This window comes from Carassius carassius, chromosome 18 (assembly GCF_963082965.1).
Source record: "Carassius carassius chromosome 18, fCarCar2.1, whole genome shotgun sequence".
In the NCBI taxonomy this organism is placed as follows: Eukaryota; Metazoa; Chordata; class Actinopteri; order Cypriniformes; family Cyprinidae; genus Carassius; species Carassius carassius.
The window spans coordinates 30,138,946-30,155,235 of NC_081772.1; the positions used below are offsets into that span (position 1 = coordinate 30,138,946).

Here is a 16,290-nt window from a genome sequence, read left to right on the forward strand (position 1 = left end):
GGCGAGCCAGAGCCTGAGGTCATCAGTTATATGTTGACCGTTATTGCTGCAGTCAGTCAGGTGAGATTTTCAAATTACTACTTTATCAAATGTGCACTGCAATATATTTTATAAAAGTTAATAGTGGTGTAAAAAAGTTCACCTTTCCCTATTGGTGATGGTAATTAATTAGTATTATTTTTACAGCCAGTGTATTAAAAATTGTAATAAATTATATTGACTGAAAAGTATGTTTGAAATTAAATCAAATGCATGTTTTTTATTTTTTCTCCTCCACAGGTGCATCTTCAGTGTTAAAACTTTTTCGGCCATGGAAGTCTATTGTAAGGCTAGATATCTTCCATTTTATGAGAAGATTCAACTGTGGCCTTACTACAGAGCACCACCCTCTCTATGGTACCTTTTGTTCAAAACTTTCCTCCTGTATCTTTGAGTGGGATCAGGAGGATGTGAAAGAACTTAAGGCTGCCAAGAGAGGGGAGTGGAAGTGCAGCCATGGTGGAAAGGCTCCCACTGAGGCTCAGCTCATGGCCAGCATCAGCCCAGGTGAACTCGCGAAGCACTGTAGGCGGCGGACACGCAGGGCTGAGGAGATCCGGGCCATGATTTCAGGGCTGCTGGAATCAGTGTGGGAGCTAACTGACACTACAGGGTTTCGCCTGGTTAACCCTGATAGCATGCACCATGTCTGGGAGATGCAACAAAAACACCTTGAGTGCATCCAGGACCCTCCACATGTAGAGTTGTACACAAAGACGGGGACACTCCAGAAGGGTGGCAAAGTCCTAAACGTGCTTAGGTGCGGCAGGGGGTCATCCTCGCTGGAGAGTTTTCACCGCCACCAGTGTGCCTTCATTCCTGGTAAATTCTGAATATTAAATTGCAGTATGTTTTGTAGATTTTTACGTTGAAAAGATCGCTATTGTGTCAACAACAGAACCCTGGGTGCTACCTGGATTTGGCTTGTTTCCATGGAATTTACTGTCAGTCTCATTATTATGTGTTACTGTTCTATAACTGTGTCATTAAATTTTTATGTCCTCAGTTTAAAATAATTGCTGACTGAATCTGTGCATTTTCATTCTTAGGATGGAGATGCAATGCCATGCACACACAAGTGTACATGTTAGAGGGGGCCTCGAGGTGGAACATGAGCCGGGCAAAAGAAGCTGTATCTGTGGTGGGGGCCTCAACCCTAAGGACATTTGATGTCTGCACAATGTCTCATTTAAACAGCATGAGCCAACCGGTCCTTGGTCGGGCTTTGATGCCAGAATTTACCCCTCCAGGAAAACCCACTGATAAGATATCTCACAGGAAAATGCTGAGCATTGGAGTATTTCTCTCTCTCCTGTGATTGTTTGTTTGTGTGTGTGTGTGTGAGTGTGTGTGTCCTCTCCCCATTAACAATGTTGTACAAATTATTGCAGGGGAGCGCATTGCAGTGGAGTACTTGTTGGCCCAGTCCAATAGAGGCAACCAGTTGATTGCACACCACAATGACATGCCTGAAGTCCCCCCAGAGGAGCCCGAAGAGGATAGTGAAATTTACACGACTGTGTGCCATGCAGCTGACCTTAGGGCTGATGACTCTCCAGTAGCTGTCGTGCAGGCCCAGGTGACAAGTCAGGTGGGTGACACTGAAACAAATTCCCAGATGAGGAGGTCACTGAGGAAGAGGAGGATGACACTGCAAGTCCTAGCACATCAATCAGAATCAGAAAGAGCTTTATTGCCAAGTATGCTTGCGCATACAAGGAATTTGTTTTAGTGACATAAGCTTCCAGTAAACAGAGACAACAACACACAGAAAAAAAAAAAAAAAAAAAAAATTACAGGAGAATTACAAATTGGCAAATAAATAAGTGTATAAACAATTGTGCTATAAATGATAATGGAATAGGATTGAGTGAGATGCAGGAATGTTCTAGGATGGAGGGGTAACAAATAAATATAAGGATATTGCACATTTTTGCATAAGCATAAGTTTAAGTGGGAAACATTTAACTGTTCATGAGGTAGATTGCCTGGGGGAAGAAACTATTCTTGTGCCTTGCTGTTCTTGTATTTGCGGCTCTGAGGCGCCGGCCAGATGGCAAAAGTTCAAAGATGGGGTGACTTGGATGTGAGGGATCCAGAGTGATTTTCTGAGTCCTTTTCCTCACTCTGGATGTGTACAGTTCTTGGAGGGTGGGCAGGGGAGCACCAATAATCCTTTCAGCAGTCCGAACAGTTCTCAGTAGTCTTCTGATATCTGATTTTGTAGCTGAACCAAACCAGACAGTAATTGAAGTACACAGGACTGACTCAATGACGGCTGAGTAGAACTGTTTCAGCAGCTCCTGTGGCAGGTTAAACTGCCTCAGCTGGCGAAGGAAGTACAACCTTTGTTGGGCTTTTTTCACAATGGAGCCAATGTGATTGTCCCACTTCAGGTCCTGAGAGATGGTGGTTCCCAGGAATCTGAATGACTCCACTGCAGCCACAGTGCTGTTCATGATGGTAAGTGGGGAAAGTGCAGGGGGGTTTCTCCTAAAGTCCACAGTCATCTCCACTGTTTTGAGCGTGTTCAGCTCCAGGTTGTTAAGACTGCACCAGACAGCCAGCTGCTCAACCTCCTGTCTGTAAGCAGACTCGTCACCGTCCTGGATGAGGCCGATGACTGTAGTGTCGTCTGCAAACTTCAGGAGCTTGACAGAGGGGTCTTTAGAGGTGCAGTCGTTGGTGTACAGGGAGAAGAGCAGAGGGGAGAGAACACATCCCTGAGGGGCACCAGTGTTGGTGGAGCAGCTGTTTGACATGAATTTCCCCAGTCTCACTAACTGTTGCCTATCTGTCAGAAAGCTGGTGATCCACTGACAGATAGAGCTAGGAACAGAGAGCTGGGTCAGCTTGGTCTGGAGGGTTGTTGGGATGATGGTGTTGAAAGCCGAACTAAAGTCCACAAACAGGATCCTCACATAAGTCCCTGTTTTGTCCAGATGTTGCAGGATGAAGTGCAATCCCATGTTGATTGCATCATCCACGGACCTGTTTGCTCGGTACGCAAACTGCAGGGGGTCCAGTAAGGGTCCAGTGATGTCCTTCAGATAAGCCAGAACCAGTTTTTCAAAAGGTAATATTGCTATCCTGTACTATTTTTTACTTTTAAAAAAAATGTATCTGGTACAGTGCAAAACGCCTATTGTCACCAATGTGTAAAGTTAAAATATATGCATGTACAATGCAAAATAATTATTACAACACCGTATATGTTTATTGGACTGTGTTTGGCATTTTTCTCAATTTCCAGAGTACACAGTGTGATTCCAGAGGTGTCTTGGGCTGGGAGGCAGTTGATGCCCTGGCAGCCTACTTGGTTGGCCTAAACCGAACGATCACTGCCTTGTCATCACAAGAGGAGGCCAACATAGTCCAGCTGTACATGGCTCTGCATGCCATGGACAAGGTACCATCAAAATATAGCCAGAGGGTTAAGAAGAAGGCTTTGACAGGACCTTGGAGAGCATCCAGGAAGCAGAGTGGCTCTGCTCCAGGACAGCAGGCAGCAGAGAGGTAATTTGACTATTTGGATCGTCACTAGTTTATAACCCAGTATACAGTTCAGATTATATCATCTTTCTTTTCCATAGATTGTTCATGACTCATGGGCAGGCAGCTCAGGACCCTGAAGTCCACAGGGTCTGTGAATGTGTTTGCCTAAGGCTTTTGAAAGAGTTTCAGCAAGCACGGAACAGGCCCAGGGACACACAAGGAAAAACTCTGCCAATTCCACAATCTATTGTGGTGGTATACAGCCACTTAAAACAGCTGACGGAGGACAGCAGAGAGGTTCTAGGACAGACTAACCTAGTTCTGGTCCCGATAAACACCACTACTGTCTCCTCCTGGTGAGTCTTGTTTTATGCGATACTTTTGCACAATCACAGTAGTATATCAAGATTGTACTTATAAAACCTTCTTGTACATGCTTTTAAAAATGATGCTACAGGAAGTAAAGACAATGGGTTTTTATTCACTTAAATTGCTAATTTAAGATGAAGAATGTTTCTCTTGCAGGCTACTAAAAAGACAGAAACGTGTAGACAGAGACATGCTTCTGCAGGGTACTGCACTGCCCAAACAAGTATATTTGGCAAAGGAGGCTCTTCCTGAAGTGCGCGAACTTCCAGCTGTTCCTGCACAGCATGGGCATGAGGCCATGGTATTTCAGGATTCAGCAAATCCAGGGGTTGTCTTGGGTTAGCCAGTGGCACGCCGTGATCGTATAGTGGTTGGAACTCTGCGTTGTGGCCGCAGCAACCCCGGTTCGAATCCGGGACACGGCAACCCTTTGCCGTTGAGTATACGGGAAGGTTGAAAATTTTTTACCACCTCATCTTTCTGCGTGATTTTGTTTCTGAAGCTTGGCCTGTGCAGGGCTCTGCTTTTGGCGGAGTCACCTTGCTATCACTACGGTCCATCTCTTCTTCTGAATCTGTACTGGAGCGGTGTTCCTTCCTGCTCCAGGGCATCAGTGCACCTCCCTTGTTCGGCACACCTGATTCTGATGGTCAGCTCGTTAGGAAAGCGTGCTCACAGAGTGAGTAGAATAAGACAGATCTCCGAATTGTGCAGTGTTGTCGGTCCCCAGGCCCATACATAGGATGAGACATGGCAGTCTGATTTCTCCTCAGTGGGATCGCTGTTTTACCTGCTTGCAGGGCTAGCTTTCAATCTCCGCTTGCTAGGTTGCAAGTATGTCAGGCAGCAGTGTTACACACAACATAGGAGAAGGTGGTCTGCTTAATTGGTTGGCTTGTTCGGCACACCTGATTCTTATGGTCAGCCCTTTAGGAAAGAGTGTCCATAAAGTCTATTTTTTTTGGAGAGTCCATTCAGGTATAAGTTTGAGGGCTCGTGTACGTGGGTTAAGGGGACCTGCGCGCTGACCCCAAAGAATTTTTGCCGGATGAGGTGTCGATGTCTGCCGGACTGCGCTGGCCCACGAGAGACCCCTGACCGGCGCCGGAGGATATGGACCCCCGAGGGGCCTCGCGGAAGCCCACCCAAATTTGAGGCCCCTAAATGCAATTCAGCACTTCTCCACAGGGTGATGCACGGAGCAGTACACCTCAGGTTTAAAACAGTGGCATTTACCCGAATGGGGGGTGGATGATTTTTTTGCCCACGAAACCAATATTTGTCCATTTGACCTTTAAAGTTACAGAATGACCACGGAACCGGTGCGGACCCCCATCGGACCCCCAACCCGGGTCCCACGAACCCATTATTTGTCCATTTGACCATTATATTCACACAATGTCTGCGGATCATCTGCGGACCCCTTGCGGACCCCCACCCTGGGTCCCACGAACCCAGTATTTCTCCATTTGACCATTATATTCACACAATGACTGCGGATCATCTGCGGACCTCTTGCGGACCCCCACCCTGGGTCCCACGAACCCACTATTTGTCCATTTGACCATTATATTCACACAATGACTGTGGATCATCTGCGGACCACTTGCGGACCCCCACCCTGGGTCCCACGAACCCACTATTTGTCCATTTGACCATTATGTTCACACAATGACTGCGGATCATCTGCGGACCACTTGCGGACCCCCACCCTGGGTCCCACAAACCCACTATTTGTCCATTTGACTATTATGTTCACACAATGACTGCGGATCATCTGCGGACCACTTGCGGACCCCCACCCTGGGTCCCACGAACCCACTATTTGTCCATTTGACCATTATGTTCACGGAATGACCACAGATCACATGCGGAACATTTGCGGACCCCACCCCCGGGTCCCACGGACCCAATATTTGTCCATTTGACCATTAGCATTAGAAAAGGGCCTCGGTTGGACATTTTTTTCTGAGACATCCCTGGGGCCCAAAACTTGGAACGGTGGCTCCTGGGGCCTCCCCCAGTAAGCTTATGAAGGCCCGGGGCCCAAGAGCCCTTGCAATCAGTGTCCACGAACCCGCTATTCTGAACACATTCAAATAAATGGCAGGTGGGATTTTTTTAGAAAAGTCCCAGGGGCCCAAAATTCGGAACAGTGGCTCTTTGGGGCCCCTGGATCGTGCAGTCAAAAGCTCGGGGCCCTAGTGCGATGCACTTTTCTCCCTTTAGTCCTACGACTTCGTGCTTCGGGGCCCTGGGTGAGGGGCTCCTGAGATGCCAGAATCTCAAATCTGGGGGCCCTACGACCTATCGTCTCTGAACTGTGGACGTCCCACCTTCCATCAAAACGCGTAACGCTTTTGTGGACGTGGGGTCCCTTCTGTGACCGTTTGACCCCTAAATAAGGTGGTAGGGCCACCAGACTTCTGTGCCGGTCGAGGGGATCCCCTCGAGACACATATCCAAAATTCGTCCCGATCGGACCCTTGGGAGTCGTGTCCACGTCGTGTCCACGACCCTCTAGGGATCCCCCGAATTTCAGCCGCGGGGTCCACCGCATCGCGGAGATATTAGCAAAAAAATAGTACCATCCACCCCCCTCGCACCTACTCATCCATGCCGGCCAGGGTGCACCCTCCCCAGCTAGAGAAGGCAGCTCGAGGGGGGTGGAAGTCGGAAGAAAAATTTTTTTATGAGGCCTAGAGAAAACACTTGTACTGTACTCAGGGTAGAGGTCTTCACAGTGCACCCGAGACCCGTCGACCCCGGACCCGACCCGGGACCCGTACGGGTTCGGGTCTATATTTTAAATCATCAGCCGGGTCCGGGTCGGGTCCGAATCTATTACCTCGGGTCCCGGGTCTGTTTAACATTGTGTGTAATACCCGTGCGATCGGAGTCATTGGATTTGGAGAACACCCGGCCATGATCAAAGACTGCTTGTGTTTTTTGTAACTTGCAACTTGTAAAATTAGGAAAAGAAAAGAGGGAGCCAAAAAAAATGATCTCTCTCTCTCTCTGCTTTTAGAAGCAGAGCGCGCAGACTCAGAGTTAATACAAGTGCACGCACGGTATTAATGCTTGCAGACATGACACACTCATATTTAATATATTTCAAATCAGCAACACAATCTGAGGTGAACTGTCACATGAATGTTTTCTATGACGCTCAAACTGCGTTAAAGCTTTTTCGTTTGATACAGCTAGCACGCATGTGCAGTCTCGAGCGCATTTCCTGTTTCTGTGGCAACCAGTGAGGGACACTTCGACCGCCAAACCGCGTTTTACATTTTCTCCGATTTTTATAATATTATAAATGAACCGTTTAATCTTAAAGTTTTAGTGGTTCAGATTCAGACTCGATGCAGAGCAGAGAGCACAGACATCAGATGATAGCAAATAAATAACGTCAGCGGCCATGGCATTGCACGAGCGATCGTTATTATAGTTCAAAAGGGCAAACAGTCTAAGTTATTATGCGAATTAACTCGAATCAGAATGTACATATGCACAGTTGCATTTGTCATCCGTCACCGTGACATCAAGTGGACTTTTGAAACTGAAATAATGAGTGGATTCAGCTTGGACTTGGAATAACGAGAGGAATAACATGAATAACTTTCTTGTCGGAGGATTGTAATGCATCACAGGCAGTCAGGTACAAGGAGGAGAGACTACGGCTCTTTAAATTAGGTGAGACAAAAAGCTGTATTTTTTGCAACAGGTTTATTGATTTGTAATAGCAATTTTATGGTGGAATATGTGAACGTCAGGTCCAGTCGGGTCTGTGTCTTCCCAGCGGGTTCGGGTCCAGATTTCAAATAATATACGGGTCTGGGTCGGGTCCACGGGTCCGGGTCCAGCTTTTGAAATATTAGACGGGTCCGGGTCGGTTCGGTGTAGTACATTACGGGTCTCTTTCGGGTTCGGGCACGAATTTTTGGACCCGTGAAGACCTCTAACTCAGGGCACTCAGAGGAATCCATTTTTGTAAGTTTTATCCCATTATACTGTAGAAATATGCATAGAAAAAAATTGATTTTGATTAATTTCACCACATGTGGTGCATGTTCACCCAAATGTCACACACTTTGCCAAGCTGTAACTCCGCCAAAACGGGGCCAAACTGCACCAAACTCGGGTCAGAGTAAGACCTCCAGAAGGCCTACCGAAGACCGCTGCCCCGACATCCATAACACCCCGGGGGGCGGAGTTTTGGCCCCCACATTTTTGATAGTCAAATGGAAGGAAGAGACCTAGTGACTTGAAACTCGGTGACGTGATAGCCCTCGAAGGGCCCTCTCTGAAGCCACCTCCCCCAAGTCGATAGACCCCCAGGGGCCAGAGATATGTGCCCGCAAATGCAAAAGGTCCCAAAATTTGACCGGCCATAACTCACCCAAAAAGAGGGGAAAAAACACCAAACTCGGGTTAAAATTAGACCTTGGGGACCTCAATCGGACGACACTAGCCCCATGTTCCTATGACCCCGGGGGTCCGAGTTACGGCCAACAAAATGTGGAATTTGAACCATTATAACTCAGGAACTGGACCACCCAGGAACTCGAGGGTGGTTGCATACGGTAGGCCCCTCGGCCCTCTAGGGATCCCCCGAATTTCAGCCCTGGGGTCCACAGCATCGCGGAGATATTAGCAAATAAATAGTACCATCCACCCCCCTCGCACCTACTCATCCATGCCGGCCAGGGTGCACCCTCCCCGGCTAGAGAAGGCAGCTCGAGGGGGGTGGAAGTCGGAAGAAAATGTTTTTTATGAGGCCTAGAGAAAACACTTGTACTGTACTCAGGGCACTAAGAGGAATCCATTCATGTACGTTTTATCACATAATACTGTAGAATTTGCATAAAAGTGAGCATTGAATTTTGGCACACATGTGCACCATATGTGGTGCGTATCTCACTGTTCATTAAATAGCAACTGTATTTAACTTTATTTATTTCAAATGTTTGTTATTGTTAATGAAAATACCTGTAATGTACTCAGGACACCAAGGGGAACCCATTCATGTAAGTTTTTGCACGTAATAATGAAGACTGGCCATGTGTTAGAAACTGCTATAGCTTGCAACCTTTTAGCAGAAAATAACACTGCATCGGGATCTGTTTTCATGGTGGTCAGGAGGTAAATTTGCAATATTGTTAATGAAAACACCTGTACTGTACTCAGGACACTCAGAGGAATCCATTCATGTAAGTTTTATCCAATAATAATGTAAAATATGCATAAAAAAATTATGTCCACGGGAGCACTACGGAGGTCCCGCTGAATAAATTGTAAATGGACATTTTTTTTGAAAAAACCTCCCATTTGCCATTTATTCAGCACGCCCTTCCTAATGGTTCCGTGGACAGATAAATGTTGGCAATATTGTGGTTGAAGTCTCATCAGCTGTACTCTGCAAGCTCCCAGGAATCCATTTTTGTAAGTTTTATCCGATAACACTGTAGAAATATACATAGAAAATTATTTGGATTTTGGTTAATGTCACCACATGTGGTGCATGTTCACCAAAATGTCACAAGTGTTGCCAAGCTGTAACTCTGCCAAAACGGGGCCAAAGTGCACCAAACTCGGGTCAGAGTAAGACCTACAGAAGGCCCACCGAACACCATTGGCCCCCCATCCATAAATCCCCGGGGGGCGGAGTTATGGCCCCCCACATTTTTGATAGTCAAATGGAAGGAAGAGACCCAGCAAATTGAAACTGGGTGACTTGATAGCACTCGAAGGGCCCTCTCTGAAGCCACCTCCCCCAAGTCGATAGACCCCCGGGGGCCAGAGATACGGACCCGCAAATGCAAAAAGTCCCAAAATTTGACCGGCCATAACTCACTCAAAAAGGGGGGAAAAAACACCAAACTCTGGTCAAAATTAGACCTTGGGGACCTCTATCCGATGTTACCGGCCCCAAGTCCCTGAACCCCCGGGAGGCAGAGATACGGTGCCCAAAAAATTGGTGTCCATCCAATATGAATAAATGGCAAGTGGGATATGTGTCCACCTGAGGTTTAACAAATAGCAATTCTATTCAATTTGATTTAATTAAATACATGCAATATGGTTGATCAAAACGCCTGCAGTGTACTCAGACATCTCAGCAGAGTCCATTAATGTAAGATCTATCCCATAATAATGTAGAATTTCCATTGGAAAAATGTTGTATTTTGGTTACTTTCACCACATATGGTGCATGTCCACCCTCAATTTATTTGACGTCATATGTGTCCACTTCCAGATTATCAAATAGCAAGTCTATTTAACTTGATTCATTTCAAATTAGTGCAATATTGTTAATGGAAACACCTCTACTGTACACAGCACGATCAGCAGAGTCCATTCATGTAAGTTTTATCACATAATACTGTTGAATTTGCATAAAAATTAATGTCCACGGGAGCACTACGGAGGTCCCGCTGAATAAATTGTAAATGTTAATTTCACCACATGTGGTGCATGTCCACCCGCAATGTATTTGAACCCCATTCAAATATATGGCAGGTGGGACTTTTTTAGAAACGTCCCAGAGGCCCCAAATTCGGATCGGTGGGTCCAGGGGCCGCCCCGAGTGAGCTGCCGAAAGCGCGGGACCCTAAGGCGAGGGAAAAATTCGGAGCCTCCTGGACAAAATCTCTCCCTCAGCCCTCTCTGACTCTTACATGATCAGAGCCTTTTGAGAGATTTCAGGGTGTCGGACGGGCATTTCTTTTCAAGGTCCTACAGCTTCGTGCTTCGGGGACATGGGAGAGGGGCCCCTGAGATGCGAGAATCTCGAATCTGGGGGCCCTACGACCCATCATCTCCGAAGGGCGTATGTCCCACCTCCAATGTAAACGCGTACCAGTTTGGTGGACAAGCGCTCCCTTTTTTGACCTTTTGACCCCTAAGGAAGGTCGTAGGGCCACCAAACTTCTCTGTCCGGTCAAGGGGGTCCCCATGAGGCAAACATACCAAATTTGGCCCGATCGGATGCCGGCGAGCCGTGTCCACGCAACCGCTAGGACAAACACATTCAGGTAAATGGGAGGTGGGATGTTTTTAAAAACGTCCTAGGGGCCCGAAATTTGGAATGGTGGCTCCTGAGGTCCCTTAAAACGTGCTGTCAGAAGCGTGAGGACCTAGCGCGATGCACTTTTTTTCCTTGGGTCATACGACTATGTGTTTTGGGGCCCTGGTTGAGGGGCCCCTGAGATGCCAGAATCTCAAATCTGGGGGCTCTACGACCTATCGTCTCCGAACTGTGGACGTCCCACAACCAATCAAAACGCGTACCGATTTGGTGGACGTGGGGTCCCTTCTGGGACCGTTTGACCCCTAAAGAAGGTCGTAGGGCCACCAGACTTCTATGCCCATTCGAGGGCGTCCCAATGAGACACATATCCAATATTCGGCCCGATCGGACACTTGGGAGTCGTGTCCACGAACCTGTTAGGCCGAAAACATTCACGTATATGGCAGGTGGGACTTTTTTAGAAAAGACCCAGGGGCCCGAAATTCGGATCGGTGGGTCCAGGGGCCGCCCCGAGTGAGCTGCTGAAAGCGTGGGGCCCTAAGGCGAGGGAAAAATTCGGAGCCTCCTGCACAAAATCTCTACCTCGGCCCTCTCTGACTCTTACATGATCAGAGCCTTTTGAGAGATTTCAGGGTGCCGGACAGGAATTTTTTTTCAAGGTCCTACAGCTTCGTGCTTCGGGGACATGGGAGAGGGGCCCCTGAGATGCAAGAATCTTGAATTTGGGGACCCTACGACCTATAGTCTCCGAACTGTGGACGTCCCATCTTCAATCAAAACTTGTACCGGTTTGCTGGACGTGGGGTCACTTCTTTGACCGTTTGACCCCTAAAGAAGGTCGTAGGGCCACCAGACTTCTATGCCCGGTCGAGTGGGTCCCCATGAGACACATATCCAAAATTCGGCCCGATCGGACCCTTGCGAGTCTTGTCCACGAACCCGCTAGGCCGAAAACATTCAAGTATATGGCAGGTGGGACTTTTTTAGAAAAAATCCAGCGGCCCGAAATTCGGATCGGTGGGTCAAGGGTCCGCCCCGAGTGAGCTTCCGAAAGTGCGGGTCCCTGGGGCCCTTGCCAGTCGTGTCCACGAATCCGCTAGGCCGAACCCATTCAAGTATGTGGCAGGTGGGACTTTTTTAGAAAAGACACAGGGGCCCGAAATTCGGATCGGTGGGTCAAGGGGCCGCCAAGAGTGAGCTGCCGAAAGAGCGGGGCCCTAAGGCGAGGGGAAAATTTGGAGCCTCCTGCACAAAATCTCTCCCTCAGCCCTCTCTGACTCTTACATGATCAGAGCCTTTTGAGAGATTTCAGGGTGCCGGATGGGAATTTTTTTTCAAGGTCCTACAGCTTCGTGCTTTGGGGACATGGGAGAGGGGCCCCTGAGATGCGAGAATCTCGAATCTCGGGGCCCTACGACCCATCGTCTCCGAAGGGCGGATGTCCCATCTCCAATGTAAACGCTTACCGGTTTGGTGGACAAGCGCTCCCTTTTTTGACCCTTTGACCCCTAAATAAGGTCATAGGGTCACCAGACTTCTATGCCCGTTCGAGGGGGCCCCCATGAGACACATATCCAAAATTCGGCCCGATCGGACCACGGCGAGCCGTGTCCACGAAACCGCTAGGCCGAACACATTCAAGTAAATATTAGGTGGGATTTTTTTAGAAACGTCCTAGGGGCCTGAAATTTGGAACGGTGGCTCCTGAGGGCCCCTAGAACGTGCTGTCAAAAGCGCGAGGACCTGCCCACCCCCCACCTCTGGGACCCTTTTGGGAAAGTTCCGTAAAAATAGTGGAAAAGTGGACAAATAGTGGTTCCGTTGGACCGGGGGTCCAGGTCGGGGGTCCTCGGGGCTCGAGGGTCGAAGGTCAGTCTTCTTTTTGTAGGCTTCAGGGGGTCACGGGGGTCCACACAGCGGACCCATATGGCGGGTGGACAAAACGCGGCGCGCTGGGATGCGAAGCCCACCCTAGAACAGCCCCGGCCATTCGTTTAATGGGAGAAAGGCCAAATAATAGGGTCCTGGGAGCGAATACCCCCAACGGCCAGCAGAACGATGGCAAAAGGACCTTAATAGGGTTCGTGGGAGGTGGGGGTGGGGGTGGGGGGGCTCTCCTGGTGGTCAACATCACCCCCTAGAGGTGTCAATACTTGGTTTACTGCGGATTCCCTACGGAAAAGGGTGGTAAGCCGACTCGTCCCATTGGCAAGTTTTCTAAAGGAGAAAATAGATCCAAATTGACAGTACAATCCCTTCGAACCATTATGCGGTATATGGCAATTTAAATGAATGCGTTTTTTTCCACGAACCCATTATGTGTACTACCTAACATTAGGCGTAGTCGTGGCCGAGAGGTTAAGGCGATGGACTTGAAATCTATTGGGGTCTCCCCGCGCAGGTTAGAACCCTGCCGACTACGGGAGGGCTTTGCAGTATTGCTTTAGCTTTCTGTGACGGTAATTGTGCCTTCTATGGTCCTTCGCTCTCTGTGCCATAACTGCTTCTAGCTTTCATCCTCGTGACACCTGCATCTCTTCTGGGCAGCTTGTTGTAAAACTGCTGCTTTATAAAAGGTGAGAAGCCAGTGCTCCACAAGAGCCCGGATAGCTCAGTCGGTAGAGCATCAGACTTTTAATCTGAGGGTCCAGGGTTCAAGTCCCTGTTTGGGCGAAGGTCTGTCTGCTTTTGGCGGAGTCACCTTGCCATCACTACGGTCCATCTCTTCTTCTGAAACTGTACTGGAGTGGTGTTCCTTCCTGCTCCAGGGTATCAGTGGACCTCCCTTGTTCGGCACACCTGATTCTGATGGTCAGCTCCTTAGGAAAGTGCGATCACAGAGTGAGTAGAATAAGACAGACCTCCGAATTGTGCAGTGCTGTCGGTCCCCAGGCCCAGCACTGAAAAACCCCATTACATAGGATGAGACATGGCAGCCTGATTTCTCCTCAGTGGGACTGCTGTTTTACCCGCTTCCAGGGCTAGCTTACAATCTCGGCTTGCTAGGTTGCAAGTAGGTCAGGCAGCAATGTAACACACAACAGGGCAGAAGGTGGTCTGCTTTATTCAAGTCCCTGTTTGGGCGAAGGTCAGTCTACTTTTTGGAGGGCTCAGCTTGCTATCACTACGGGTCCATCTCTTCTGCTGACTCTGTATTAGAGCTATGTTCCTTCCTTCTCCCGGGGATCAGTGCATCTCCCTTGTTCGGCACACACGATTCTGATGGTCAGCCCTTCAGGAAAGAGTGCTCACGGAGTGAGTAGAATAAGACATACCTCCCATTTGTGCAGTGGTGTCGGTCCCCAGGGCAAGTACTGAAAAACCCCATTACATAGGATGAGACATGGCAGCCTGATTTCTCCTCAGTGGGACTGTTGTTTTAGCCGCTTCCAGGGCTAGCTTACAATCTCCGCTTGCTAGGTTGCAAGTAGGTCAGGCAGCAGTGTTACACACAACATAGGAGAAGGTGGTCTGCTTAATTCAAGTCTCTGTTTGGGCGAAGGTCAGTCTTCTTTTTGTAGGCCTCAGCTTGCTATCACTACGGTCCATCTCTTCTGCTGACCCTGTACTAGAGCGATGTTCCTTCCTGCTCCCGGGGATCAGTGCATCTCCCTTGTTCGGCACACCTGATTCTGATGGTCAGCCATTTAGGAAAGAGTGCTCAAAGAGTGAGTAGAATAAGACAGACTTCCCAATTGTGCAGTGCTGTCGGTCCCCAGGGCCAGTACTGAAAAACCCCATTACATAGGATGAGACATGGCAGCCTGATTTCTCCTCAGTGGGATCGCTGTTTTACCCGCTTGCAGGGCTAGCTTGCAATCTCCGCTTGCTGACTGAGCTGGGTTGGTTGCAAGTAGGTCAGGCAGCAGTGTTGGACAAAAACTGAGCAGAAATTGGTCTACTCCCGTAGTCGTGGCCGTACCTTCCAGCGATCGGACGGCTGAACACTTCCTAACACTTCCTAACAACATTTGAATATTTCCGAACAAGGTCGCAACACTTCCTAACAAAGTCAGAACGAAAGTCCGAACACATCCTAAATTAATCCGTACAGGTCCTAATGCAAATCCGAAACTTTCGAACAGATGGGGCAAAGGAGCCAATCAATTCCTACCGAGAGGAAAGAGCCAATCAGCAAGTTGACATGCCAATCTCGCCGCTGATTGGCTAAATGAGTTTCGTGATATTCCAGCTGTTTGTAACTCACTGGACATCTGCTATGCGGAGATTCAAGGTAAGCGTTATCACAATACAAATCCGTGACATCAGTGTTAACCTATTTGTTTAAACATTAATTCATGATTTGGAATAAAGATTATTCTGATCGTTCTACGTTTGCGTAGCAAGGCAAGCTAACTTAACGTGTCGCTAACTGATGCTTGTTAAGCCTTCGATTCATAACAAGTTTTTATTTTCTATATCTTTGCAATAATTTCATTTCATCATTCAGTATTCCAAGTATCCATTCCCTATGTTATTTCAGTCATGACTGAGTGATTCTTTACTGAATGTATTTAAATCTTTTACTATTCCGGGTATTCATTAAATATCTAGTTTTTTCCCCTTTCTTACTTTATATACAAACACAGTTTTTATAATTATACATCAAAAGCTATTTGCAATTTTTTGCAAGTAGGAACATATTTACTGCAGAAAACTATTAACCTGCCACATATTTCCCCACTCAACATGTCTGCTTTTGTATACTTGATGTGAGTCTTTATATATATATATATATATATATATATATATATATATACTGTATATGTGTGTGTGTGTGTGTGTGTATGTGTGTGTATATAAATATAAAACTCCAATAAACTCCTTTCTACTATTGCTATATTAACACATATTTAACCACATTGATTTGTTCCCCATTATTGTTCAGATATGACCAAAACAGGCAAATCCTCTGCTTATTGGAACAACATCTGCCACAGGTATGCCCAGGGCACCTTCCAGTTCAGTACAGGAAAAAGGCCTGGAAGCAGAAAATGGAAGGAGGTCCTGGAGCGGATTGATGCCTGTCCCCTGCAAAGGAGGAATAAGGTGGACCTGTTTGGCAGGCACATAGTGTGCACTTGTGGGTTCCATAAGGTAGGTATATGATATAATATATCAAAGGCATGATAAGTCCCTGTATCATGTAATACACTATTTTATGCACCAACCCCTGATATATTCTCAGAATATATTCTCAGTACAGTTCTGCAGAGTAATTGGTGTAATTATTTAACATGAATAGTAAGACCTTCTTTTGTTCCTAATATTAATTTTCTCCCAGTCAACAGATAAGGTCTTGATTGATTCAGGGCCTAAGGTAAAGGCAGGTGGCAGCTCAGAGGAGACCGGGACAT

The 16,290-nt window shown here is 47.5% G+C and overlaps 2 non-coding genes across 2 annotated transcripts; both read left to right on the forward strand.

Annotated features, from left to right (window-relative positions):
* Window positions 1-13,273: 13,273 nt before the first annotated feature.
* On the forward strand, window positions 13,274-13,355 carry trnas-uga (transfer RNA serine (anticodon UGA)). The gene has a single exon. It is a non-coding gene; the product is annotated as a tRNA-Ser (tRNA).
* A 178-nt stretch (window positions 13,356-13,533) lies between these two features.
* Window positions 13,534-13,606, forward strand: trnak-uuu (transfer RNA lysine (anticodon UUU)). The gene has a single exon. It is a non-coding gene; the product is annotated as a tRNA-Lys (tRNA).
* Window positions 13,607-16,290: the final 2,684 nt, after the last annotated feature.